Here is an 11,061-nt window from a genome sequence, read left to right as displayed (position 1 = left end):
CCAGTGGTGGGGTTCTTTGGAGCATAGAAACTCTCCATCTGTCCCATTACCCAACGCCCAAGGTGACGGATATGCTCCAAGCCTAAGCCCAGACGGTACGCATCTGATGTTCCTGCGTGTCGACCGGCGTGAGTGACCTTGGTCGAATAAACGCCACAGGTTCGCATCACAGAAGCTGTGGCATCGATTTGAGTCTTTGGTGCAACAGCATTCTTGCGAAGGCCTGCGTTGCGCTTCTCGATCGTACTAGCCGCGACCAAAAGCTTGATGTTGTACCAATCGTCAGGATCAGCGAAGTTTGGGACATCCTCCTTATCCAGCTATTATAGGAATGGTACGCGACCCAACATTTAACAACGAGCTAGGAAAGTACATAACCTATATTGCAGTAAGAAGAGACAAGAATGGCACAAATCTCTTACCATAAATCGTTCTAACATGTAGAAGCCAAACGCTCCTACAGTACACCTGTAAAAAACTTTATGACGAAAGGCGGTTGCATAAAGCTTAACACCCTTTTTATTTGTTTTGCCACGAGATATGCAAAACGTAAGTCCGAGAGCTGGCTGGGACCCACTTGCCGGATGGGAAGACATGATACTGAACACATCAGATAGGTTAAGATTGCGAATGTCTTCATCTCGCAGCAGCATATGGTGTCGTGCCAAGATGCAAAGGCGCTCACGCATATATTGAAATCTACCTTCCGCATGGTACACTCGCTTCCCTTTTAGCCGCAGCATTGGCTTCATACCCCACGTATGGAGGGCCATCCGAATGAACTGCTTCTCATTATAGGGGTCGCGAATAGAACAGGTATCAGTGCGTGTCGATCCCTGGAATGAGGTGTCGTACACTAGTTTCCCCTCGTATTCCTCGATAGCCTCCTTCAGCGGGATATCCTTGCGCGGATGAGGTGCAGGGTTTGGCCAATCCACCTTTGATGACGCTTGCTCCTTGTAGAGATAAATTAATGCCTTCCTGGCACAATCCACTGTTTCTATCGAGATAGGCGCATAGATGAATCTTCGGCCAGTCTCATCAGTTTGCGGATGCGAAAGAACTATATTTGGATTAAAATGAAGTGTCAGAATGTCAATTAAGAGTGAGCCACAGCTTTGAACAAGGTTATTTTGGTTACATGATTACACTAGATTTACTTTTTGCTCTTTCCGCAATGGAGGAGACCATGAGGGCTTGTGGTTCAGCAGACATGAGGGCCTCTTCTTCAGCTGGTTGCGAGTGATTTTGTTCCTCGTCTTCGCTTCCTGCATCGTCTTTGTCACCTTGGGAGGCTTCCTCAAACCCCTCAAATGCCGGAGTCTCATAAGGCTGTGAATTACGTTGGCTATAATTTTGCTCCAGCTCATGGACAACATCCTGAAAAATACTTTCCTCTGTCTCTGCTTTCCAAGCCTTTGGTTTTCTCTTATTTTCGCGAGTCAGCTTGCCCTCTAACACTGATCTGGCCGCTTGTGATGAAGCCTTTCCAACGACGCCACTGAATCCCGCGTTTGAATCAATATATTTCTTTACTGTGCGCTTGAAAACAACCTCCTCGAAAAACTTTAACATTTTTCTTGCGTCAACGCTGCAGTCCCCTTTTTCTCTTGTGCTGCAGAACACCTATCATTTATATTGTATTTGCATATTTTGTATTACGAAGCATGAAAAAAAAAATTTGACTGTCCTAAAAAATAAAATAAACAAATAAACAAAATAATAAACTTACCTGCCAAGCTTTCAAGTATGTCTTGTACTGCAGCAATGTCTTTGAGGGATTCTTGTTGGCGAGGAGAGATTCGAGAACATGGTTAGCACAGGTTTTTCTCTGCTCTGCTGTTTCTTCAGACGAAAAAGGCGACTGAAGGTGGCTGGAAGAGTTATCAGTTGTTGCACCGATAATCGTGTCTTGGGAGTAGATCCGCTTGCGAGGGGTGTGTTCCTCGGAGACGTTGTGGACGCCTACAGAACAGGCCCTTCTTTTGCCCTCGCGGATCTCTCTCCTTTTTTCTTTTTCATCTCTGGCTTCCTTAGCCTTTCGTGCATAGCCACTTCTTCCTTCTTTCCCTTGCTTCACGCTAAATTCGAAGAAGGTCCCGCTTGGACCTGAGTTTATTGATGAAGAGGCAGCGTTGCCAGAAGAAGAAGAAGCGATAGTGCGGGGCATCTTGATAGGTTACTTTATATTTTTTGTTGAGGGAATTGGGTAGATATTTGTGAGTACGATCAAGTGTTGCAAGTAGTGGTTATCGTAATAAATAGCGATGATGTATAATGTATAAAAGAAAAGAATAAAAAAGAAAAATGTAAGCGAACATGGTTTTATACTTTTAGCTCATATTGTCAAGTCCAGTTCAAGAATATACTCTCCTCATATTTCAATTGTTCAATCGCTATCTTAGTGAGCTTGATCAATTGTTAGCTTCCCTCAAGCGCGTTATTTTCCTTTGAGTACGGAATGAGTACAGATGAGGAATGAGTGGAATGAGTGGAATGGAATGCGGGAATGAAGAATTGAGTATGAAGCAAGGTGTTGATCAGATCAGACCGCTTTGTGAGCGCGCTACGCGCGTGTAACTAAAGATACTTTTAGTTTCTACTTTTCAGTTAGATTGTGAAACGAAATTGCTCACCTGTGTCCATTCAGATGGACACAGGCGGACACAGGTGGACACAGAAGGATACCAAGTCACAAAATTTTTATATTTCGCTTCACAAATCTTTTTCCACAAAATGGATTTGTGAAGCGAAATAGACAAAATCTTTTTATGGTAGAGACAGTGTTAATGATTAAACATGACAGTTTTTATATTGATGAAGTATTCAATTATTTCTGTTATAGTGCGTTGGTAGCCGAGTCGAGTCAAAAATGCTTTGATAGTGCTTTGATGGTGTTTTGTCTTGTTAATAATGTTGACGATAATGCTTTTTCCTGGATGATACTTATGCTAAACACCTTGGAATATCACAAATTTCACGACAATGGGTTGCTTGTACATTGTATTTTCTCAGCCTCTTTTGGCTCAAGGATGCAGCCAACAGTTTTCTGCTTCTTGTAGCTCAGTTCATGTCTTGGTATTTCCGACACCATCACTACTTTGTGCTTTATTGCTTAAATTTGTATCCGAGGATATATATATATGTATATATATATAAAAAAAGAAAAAAAAAATTACCCTTACTCATCTACTCGTCCGCATCTTGGTGGCAGCCTTCGTCATTCCCGGTGTCTTTCAGAAGCTCTAGTCGAATGGAATTGATTGTCCGACCCTTGTACTGAGCTGTCAGTGCGTCTACTACCTCTTCGAAGTCTCGCTTCTGTTTTTCGGCAATATTCTTTATCAGATCGAAAAATTGACGCCTGCGCCTGAATGCCTTGTGACGCGCCTCTGTGAATGGCCATTTGTGATTTTCCTGCTTTGCCTGAGCAACGGGCCCACGGAATTCATCCCATGCTTCCCTGACCGTCAATTGCTTGCCATCGCCTTTCATGAGGTAGCCTTTATACCTTTCATCTTCCGGCAATCGTTGTGTCTGCTCTGAGGTCATTGGAGCCTGCACATGGCTATGTTGATATGGATGCTGTTGCTGAGGACATGGTGGCAATTGGTTGGAAAATAATGGCTGCTGTTGCGGTGGAGCGGCCTGGCGAGCTTGATATAGGCCCTGCGTAGTAGGAGCCTGAGGAACCGAAGGAAAAGAAGCTAGGCGGCTCTGTGCTGGCGCCAATGGAGAAGGATTAAACACAAAGGGCGGGCAAGACTGCACATGATATGGAAAAGGCTGCCGCACATTTGCGCTTTGTTGCTGCTGCAGCGATTGGAGAAGTAAGTGGATTTGCTCCTGTTGCTGCCTCTGTTGCTCCTGTTGCTGCCTCTGTTGCTCCTGTTGCTCTGTCACAAGGGTGGATAGGGCCTCGAGCTTCTGGACCGTCTCATGCTGGAGTTGATGAAAGACCCGCGCCTCTACCGACAACGTGTTAATGGCGCTTACCATAGTTTGCGCATTAACTGGCACATCCGCTTGGATGATGCCTGCTTGTCGGCGATGTACGTCGATGGCCCGAAGCAATTGATGTTGGAAATCCAGAAAGAGCTGGCAACCAAAGATTTCTGGTAACGATTCGAGGAGTTTGTTCTCCAACATTTTCCCCTTGTCGTTCGGCTTCAAAAAGAGCACTGCATCCTGAAGGATTACTCGCCTCATACGCACAAGAAGTTTGAGGAACCCAATGCGTGTAACAAGGGAGTCAGTGCTGAAGGCACGGGTCAATCGTTTCGAGCTCGTCTTCTTCTCGATTGGCGTCCAAAAAATGTCTTCGTCTGTCGGGACATTTGGATCGACCCCCAGCATTTCTTTGGTGCACTCCTCTCTCCAGGAGTCAGCTCTCTCCGGCATATGTTTATCAAAATTTTCCTCAATCCAAGGAAAGACCAGACGCTGGAGCTCTAAGGGCGGGGTGACCAAATCACGCTCGATAAAGTAAGGCTCATTCGGTCCAAACTGAGCCATACAAAAAGCGCCCCTGGTTGGGTTTTTTGGAGCATAGAAGTTCTCCATTTGCCCCATGACCCACCTTCCCAAGTGGCGAATATCGTCCAGGCTTAAGCCTCTTTCGTAGGCTTCCGAGACCCCTGCATGTCGGCCAGAGTGCGTAATTTTGGCCGAATGCACGTCGCAGGCACGCATTACAGCCGCCGTAGTGCTCATTTGGGTTCGGCCAACAAGCGCTTCCTTTCGGTTCTCTAACCGTTCTTGGCTTGTTCCACCCCCTGTTAGCACCTTGATGCTGTACCACTCGTCAGGGTCCGCAAAATTGGGAAGAGGCTCCTTGAACACCTACAATAGGGAAAAAAAAAAAAATAAGGATATATGTCACTTCGTGTAATTGAATGAGAAAAAATCATACGCTCGCGTCAAGACTGACGGCATCATTTACCTGGAACCGTTCTAGCATATAAAATGCAAACCCGCCCACGGTGCACCTTAAGAACAGCTTATGTCGATAAGCTGTCGCATAGAGTTCGACACCTTTATGGTTTGTCTTTCCACGTGTGATGCAGAAGACAAGCCCCGACGCCAGCTTTGACCCTGGCGCGGGGTGACGGGTCTGAATATTGAATGTGTTAGCCAGGTTCAAGTTTCGGATGTCCTCATCCCGCAGCAACATATGATGGCGTGCAAGGAGGCATAGCCTCTCCCTCATATACTGAAATCTTGTAACACTGTCGTAAGGTCGCCTGCCGCTTACTCCAACCGTCGGAAGCATGCGCCATGTAAAGGCCAACATACGCAGGTACATTTTAGTGTTGTAAGGTTCTCGTACGGCACAGGTGGCAGTGCGAGATAAGGTGCCTGTCGTTACTTTGTGATGGACAAGTTTCTCTCCATAATTTTTGATCGCCTCCGCTAGTGGTACATCCGTTCTTGGGTTTGGGGCGGGATTGGGATACGGAGCTGTCGAAGAAGACTGTTGCCTCCATAAGTATTGCAAAGCCTTCTTAACATTTGCGACTGTCCCCAGCGTGAGAGGAACAAAGACAATTTTGCTGCCATGTTTGTCCTCTGGTGCTTGCAGGATAACTACAAACGCAAAAGTATATCCAAAAAAAAAAAAAAAAAAAAAAAATTGTATATATAATAAAAAGTATCAACCATTAGTGTAAATTGTAACAATCAAAGATACATTAAGGTGGATGCAGGATTAAGGAATGGTTTATTAAGTCATAATTTAGTAGGCTATTTATATTGATAATTAACACTGAGTTGCGGCCATGGTGTCTTGTCACCTGGGGTACGCGTGATGGCGGAGCCTTCCCAAAGGTTTGGATCCCAGTACTGTATAACAATTTATATATTAATACATGGTTATCTTTACATACCTTGTTCTCTTTCATTTTCAGTCCTGATAACGGCTGCAGTCTTCCGCTTCGGCGTGATGTTCTTGCTTGAACCCCCAACAGTTACAGCTTCATGTGATGCTCGCTCCTCATCATTCAATGCTATATCAATCTGCCATTGATGTGGGTCGACTCCTTCAGGTGGCTCCATATTATCCCAGGAGGGAGGAGCCTTCTTACCTCTCTGTGCCAATGACCTCAGCTGAAGCTCCAGATCTTCATCCTGTTCCTGTTCCTGTCCTTGTTCCTGTTCCTGTTCCTGTTCCTGTCCTTGTTCCTGTCCCTGCCCCTGCCCCTGACCCTGTCTCCGTTCCTGATCCTGATCCTGACCCTGTTCCTGACCCTGTTCCTGACCCTGTCTCTGACCCTGTCCCTGTTGTTGACCTTGGTCTATGCTTTGGCCGTCGTCGTCATCAACTTGCTCGCTGTTATCTAATGTCTCCAGTCTCTGCTCCATGTCGCTTAGTTCATGTTCGTCGATATCTGCCTCGACTAATTCGTCGATCTCTTCTCCCTCATAGACTGCGTCTTCCCCAGCCTGAGAATTCGAAGAATCTCCTCCACCCTGCTGGGCATACCCAATAGCGCCACGGTAGCAACGATCTGTGCCGATCAATCGCTTTACTGTTCGCTTGAAGACAACCGTTGTGAAGTATTCAAGCATGCGTTTCGCATCGACGCTACAGTCACCTTGATAATTTTCATTGCAGTATTGCTAAAAACAAAAAAGAGAATTAGCCAAGTCGTCTAGTTTGATAGCCTGTCTGAGATAGCTCATAGCGACATTTTGATGATCCAACATACCTCCCACAGCCGGAGCTGTGTCTTATATTGATTCACTGTCGTCGATGAATCTGGATCATCTAAAATCATCTGCAGCACACTTCTCGCCGACTCCTTCCGTGCGTTCGCCAGGGCCAGCTCTTCTTCTGTCAATGGACCGGAGTGAAGGACATTTGAGGATAAAGAATCAGCCTCACAACGCCTAGGGCGCTTAAAAGACTTTGCACTAACTCTAGCAGTCTGTGCCACTGGTGAAGGCTCTGGAGTCGTTTCGTCAGTCAGAATAACTCTTTTTCTCCTCGGTGTTGCACGAGTGGATCCAGTGCGAGTACTTGAATTGGTTGGCTTCGTCTGACTGGTGCTTTGTTCCAAATCCATGCAGGTGAAATTGGATAAAATCTTTTCGTTGTTGTTTGTCATTTTGAAAGTGAGCAAGCAGGAATGAACCTTTGAAAATGCGAATGTGCCGTTATTTTTCTCAGTTTTAGTCAGGGGAGAGGGTAAGTCTACTCTGTGTATTGTAGGTTTTATTGTTTTATTGTGTATATGAATGTATGGAGGAATGAAGGCGTGAAATAAAGAAGAAAGAAAGAGATCTTTAGCATGCCATGATGACATTGTTAAAATTTCGATGGATTTGATGTCAATTCAAATTTCAGGACAAGTGTCGGAGTAAAAGCCACAAAACGGACACATGTCTTGTACGCACAGACATGAAACATAATACCCTTAAATGGAAAAAGGACTGGATTTGGCATCATAATCCATTATAGATTGTGAAACGAAATTGCTCACCTGTGTCCATTCAGATGGACACAGGCGGACACAGGTGGACACAGAAGGATACCAAGTCACAAAATTTTTATATTTCGCTTCACAAATCTTTTTCCACAAAATGGATTTGTGAAGCGAAATAGACAAAATCTTTTTATGGTAGAGACAGTGTTAATGATTAAACATGACAGTTTTTATATTGATGAAGTATTCAATTATTTCTGTTATAGTGCGTTGGTAGCCGAGTCGAGTCAAAAATGCTTTGATAGTGCTTTGATGGTGTTTTGTCTTGTTAATAATGTTGACGATAATGCTTTTTCCTGGATGATACTTATGCTAAACACCTTGGAATATCACAAATTTCACGACAATGGGTTGCTTGTACATTGTATTTTCTCAGCCTCTTTTGGCTCAAGGATGCAGCCAACAGTTTTCTGCTTCTTGTAGCTCAGTTCATGTCTTGGTATTTCCGACACCATCACTACTTTGTGCTTTATTGCTTAAATTTGTATCCGAGGATATATATATATGTATATATATATAAAAAAAGAAAAAAAAAATTACCCTTACTCATCTACTCGTCCGCATCTTGGTGGCAGCCTTCGTCATTCCCGGTGTCTTTCAGAAGCTCTAGTCGAATGGAATTGATTGTCCGACCCTTGTACTGAGCTGTCAGTGCGTCTACTACCTCTTCGAAGTCTCGCTTCTGTTTTTCGGCAATATTCTTTATCAGATCGAAAAATTGACGCCTGCGCCTGAATGCCTTGTGACGCGCCTCTGTGAATGGCCATTTGTGATTTTCCTGCTTTGCCTGAGCAACGGGCCCACGGAATTCATCCCATGCTTCCCTGACCGTCAATTGCTTGCCATCGCCTTTCATGAGGTAGCCTTTATACCTTTCATCTTCCGGCAATCGTTGTGTCTGCTCTGAGGTCATTGGAGCCTGCACATGGCTATGTTGATATGGATGCTGTTGCTGAGGACATGGTGGCAATTGGTTGGAAAATAATGGCTGCTGTTGCGGTGGAGCGGCCTGGCGAGCTTGATATAGGCCCTGCGTAGTAGGAGCCTGAGGAACCGAAGGAAAAGAAGCTAGGCGGCTCTGTGCTGGCGCCAATGGAGAAGGATTAAACACAAAGGGCGGGCAAGACTGCACATGATATGGAAAAGGCTGCCGCACATTTGCGCTTTGTTGCTGCTGCAGCGATTGGAGAAGTAAGTGGATTTGCTCCTGTTGCTGCCTCTGTTGCTCCTGTTGCTGCCTCTGTTGCTCCTGTTGCTCTGTCACAAGGGTGGATAGGGCCTCGAGCTTCTGGACCGTCTCATGCTGGAGTTGATGAAAGACCCGCGCCTCTACCGACAACGTGTTAATGGCGCTTACCATAGTTTGCGCATTAACTGGCACATCCGCTTGGATGATGCCTGCTTGTCGGCGATGTACGTCGATGGCCCGAAGCAATTGATGTTGGAAATCCAGAAAGAGCTGGCAACCAAAGATTTCTGGTAACGATTCGAGGAGTTTGTTCTCCAACATTTTCCCCTTGTCGTTCGGCTTCAAAAAGAGCACTGCATCCTGAAGGATTACTCGCCTCATACGCACAAGAAGTTTGAGGAACCCAATGCGTGTAACAAGGGAGTCAGTGCTGAAGGCACGGGTCAATCGTTTCGAGCTCGTCTTCTTCTCGATTGGCGTCCAAAAAATGTCTTCGTCTGTCGGGACATTTGGATCGACCCCCAGCATTTCTTTGGTGCACTCCTCTCTCCAGGAGTCAGCTCTCTCCGGCATATGTTTATCAAAATTTTCCTCAATCCAAGGAAAGACCAGACGCTGGAGCTCTAAGGGCGGGGTGACCAAATCACGCTCGATAAAGTAAGGCTCATTCGGTCCAAACTGAGCCATACAAAAAGCGCCCCTGGTTGGGTTTTTTGGAGCATAGAAGTTCTCCATTTGCCCCATGACCCACCTTCCCAAGTGGCGAATATCGTCCAGGCTTAAGCCTCTTTCGTAGGCTTCCGAGACCCCTGCATGTCGGCCAGAGTGCGTAATTTTGGCCGAATGCACGTCGCAGGCACGCATTACAGCCGCCGTAGTGCTCATTTGGGTTCGGCCAACAAGCGCTTCCTTTCGGTTCTCTAACCGTTCTTGGCTTGTTCCACCCCCTGTTAGCACCTTGATGCTGTACCACTCGTCAGGGTCCGCAAAATTGGGAAGAGGCTCCTTGAACACCTACAATAGGGAAAAAAAAAAAAATAAGGATATATGTCACTTCGTGTAATTGAATGAGAAAAAATCATACGCTCGCGTCAAGACTGACGGCATCATTTACCTGGAACCGTTCTAGCATATAAAATGCAAACCCGCCCACGGTGCACCTTAAGAACAGCTTATGTCGATAAGCTGTCGCATAGAGTTCGACACCTTTATGGTTTGTCTTTCCACGTGTGATGCAGAAGACAAGCCCCGACGCCAGCTTTGACCCTGGCGCGGGGTGACGGGTCTGAATATTGAATGTGTTAGCCAGGTTCAAGTTTCGGATGTCCTCATCCCGCAGCAACATATGATGGCGTGCAAGGAGGCATAGCCTCTCCCTCATATACTGAAATCTTGTAACACTGTCGTAAGGTCGCCTGCCGCTTACTCCAACCGTCGGAAGCATGCGCCATGTAAAGGCCAACATACGCAGGTACATTTTAGTGTTGTAAGGTTCTCGTACGGCACAGGTGGCAGTGCGAGATAAGGTGCCTGTCGTTACTTTGTGATGGACAAGTTTCTCTCCATAATTTTTGATCGCCTCCGCTAGTGGTACATCCGTTCTTGGGTTTGGGGCGGGATTGGGATACGGAGCTGTCGAAGAAGACTGTTGCCTCCATAAGTATTGCAAAGCCTTCTTAACATTTGCGACTGTCCCCAGCGTGAGAGGAACAAAGACAATTTTGCTGCCATGTTTGTCCTCTGGTGCTTGCAGGATAACTACAAACGCAAAAGTATATCCAAAAAAAAAAAAAAAAAAAAAAATTGTATATATAATAAAAAGTATCAACCATTAGTGTAAATTGTAACAATCAAAGATACATTAAGGTGGATGCAGGATTAAGGAATGGTTTATTAAGTCATAATTTAGTAGGCTATTTATATTGATAATTAACACTGAGTTGCGGCCATGGTGTCTTGTCACCTGGGGTACGCGTGATGGCGGAGCCTTCCCAAAGGTTTGGATCCCAGTACTGTATAACAATTTATATATTAATACATGGTTATCTTTACATACCTTGTTCTCTTTCATTTTCAGTCCTGATAACGGCTGCAGTCTTCCGCTTCGGCGTGATGTTCTTGCTTGAACCCCCAACAGTTACAGCTTCATGTGATGCTCGCTCCTCATCATTCAATGCTATATCAATCTGCCATTGATGTGGGTCGACTCCTTCAGGTGGCTCCATATTATCCCAGGAGGGAGGAGCCTTCTTACCTCTCTGTGCCAATGACCTCAGCTGAAGCTCCAGATCTTCATCCTGTTCCTGTTCCTGTCCTTGTTCCTGTTCCTGTTCCTGTTCCTGTCCTTGTTCCTGTCCCTGCCCCTGCCCCTGACCCTGTCTCCGTTCC

Source organism: Lobosporangium transversale, assembly GCF_002105155.1.
Source record: "Lobosporangium transversale strain NRRL 3116 chromosome Unknown BCR41scaffold_15, whole genome shotgun sequence".
NCBI classification, from domain to species: Eukaryota; Fungi; Mortierellomycota; class Mortierellomycetes; order Mortierellales; family Mortierellaceae; genus Lobosporangium; species Lobosporangium transversale.
This window is presented reverse-complemented; position numbering follows the sequence as displayed.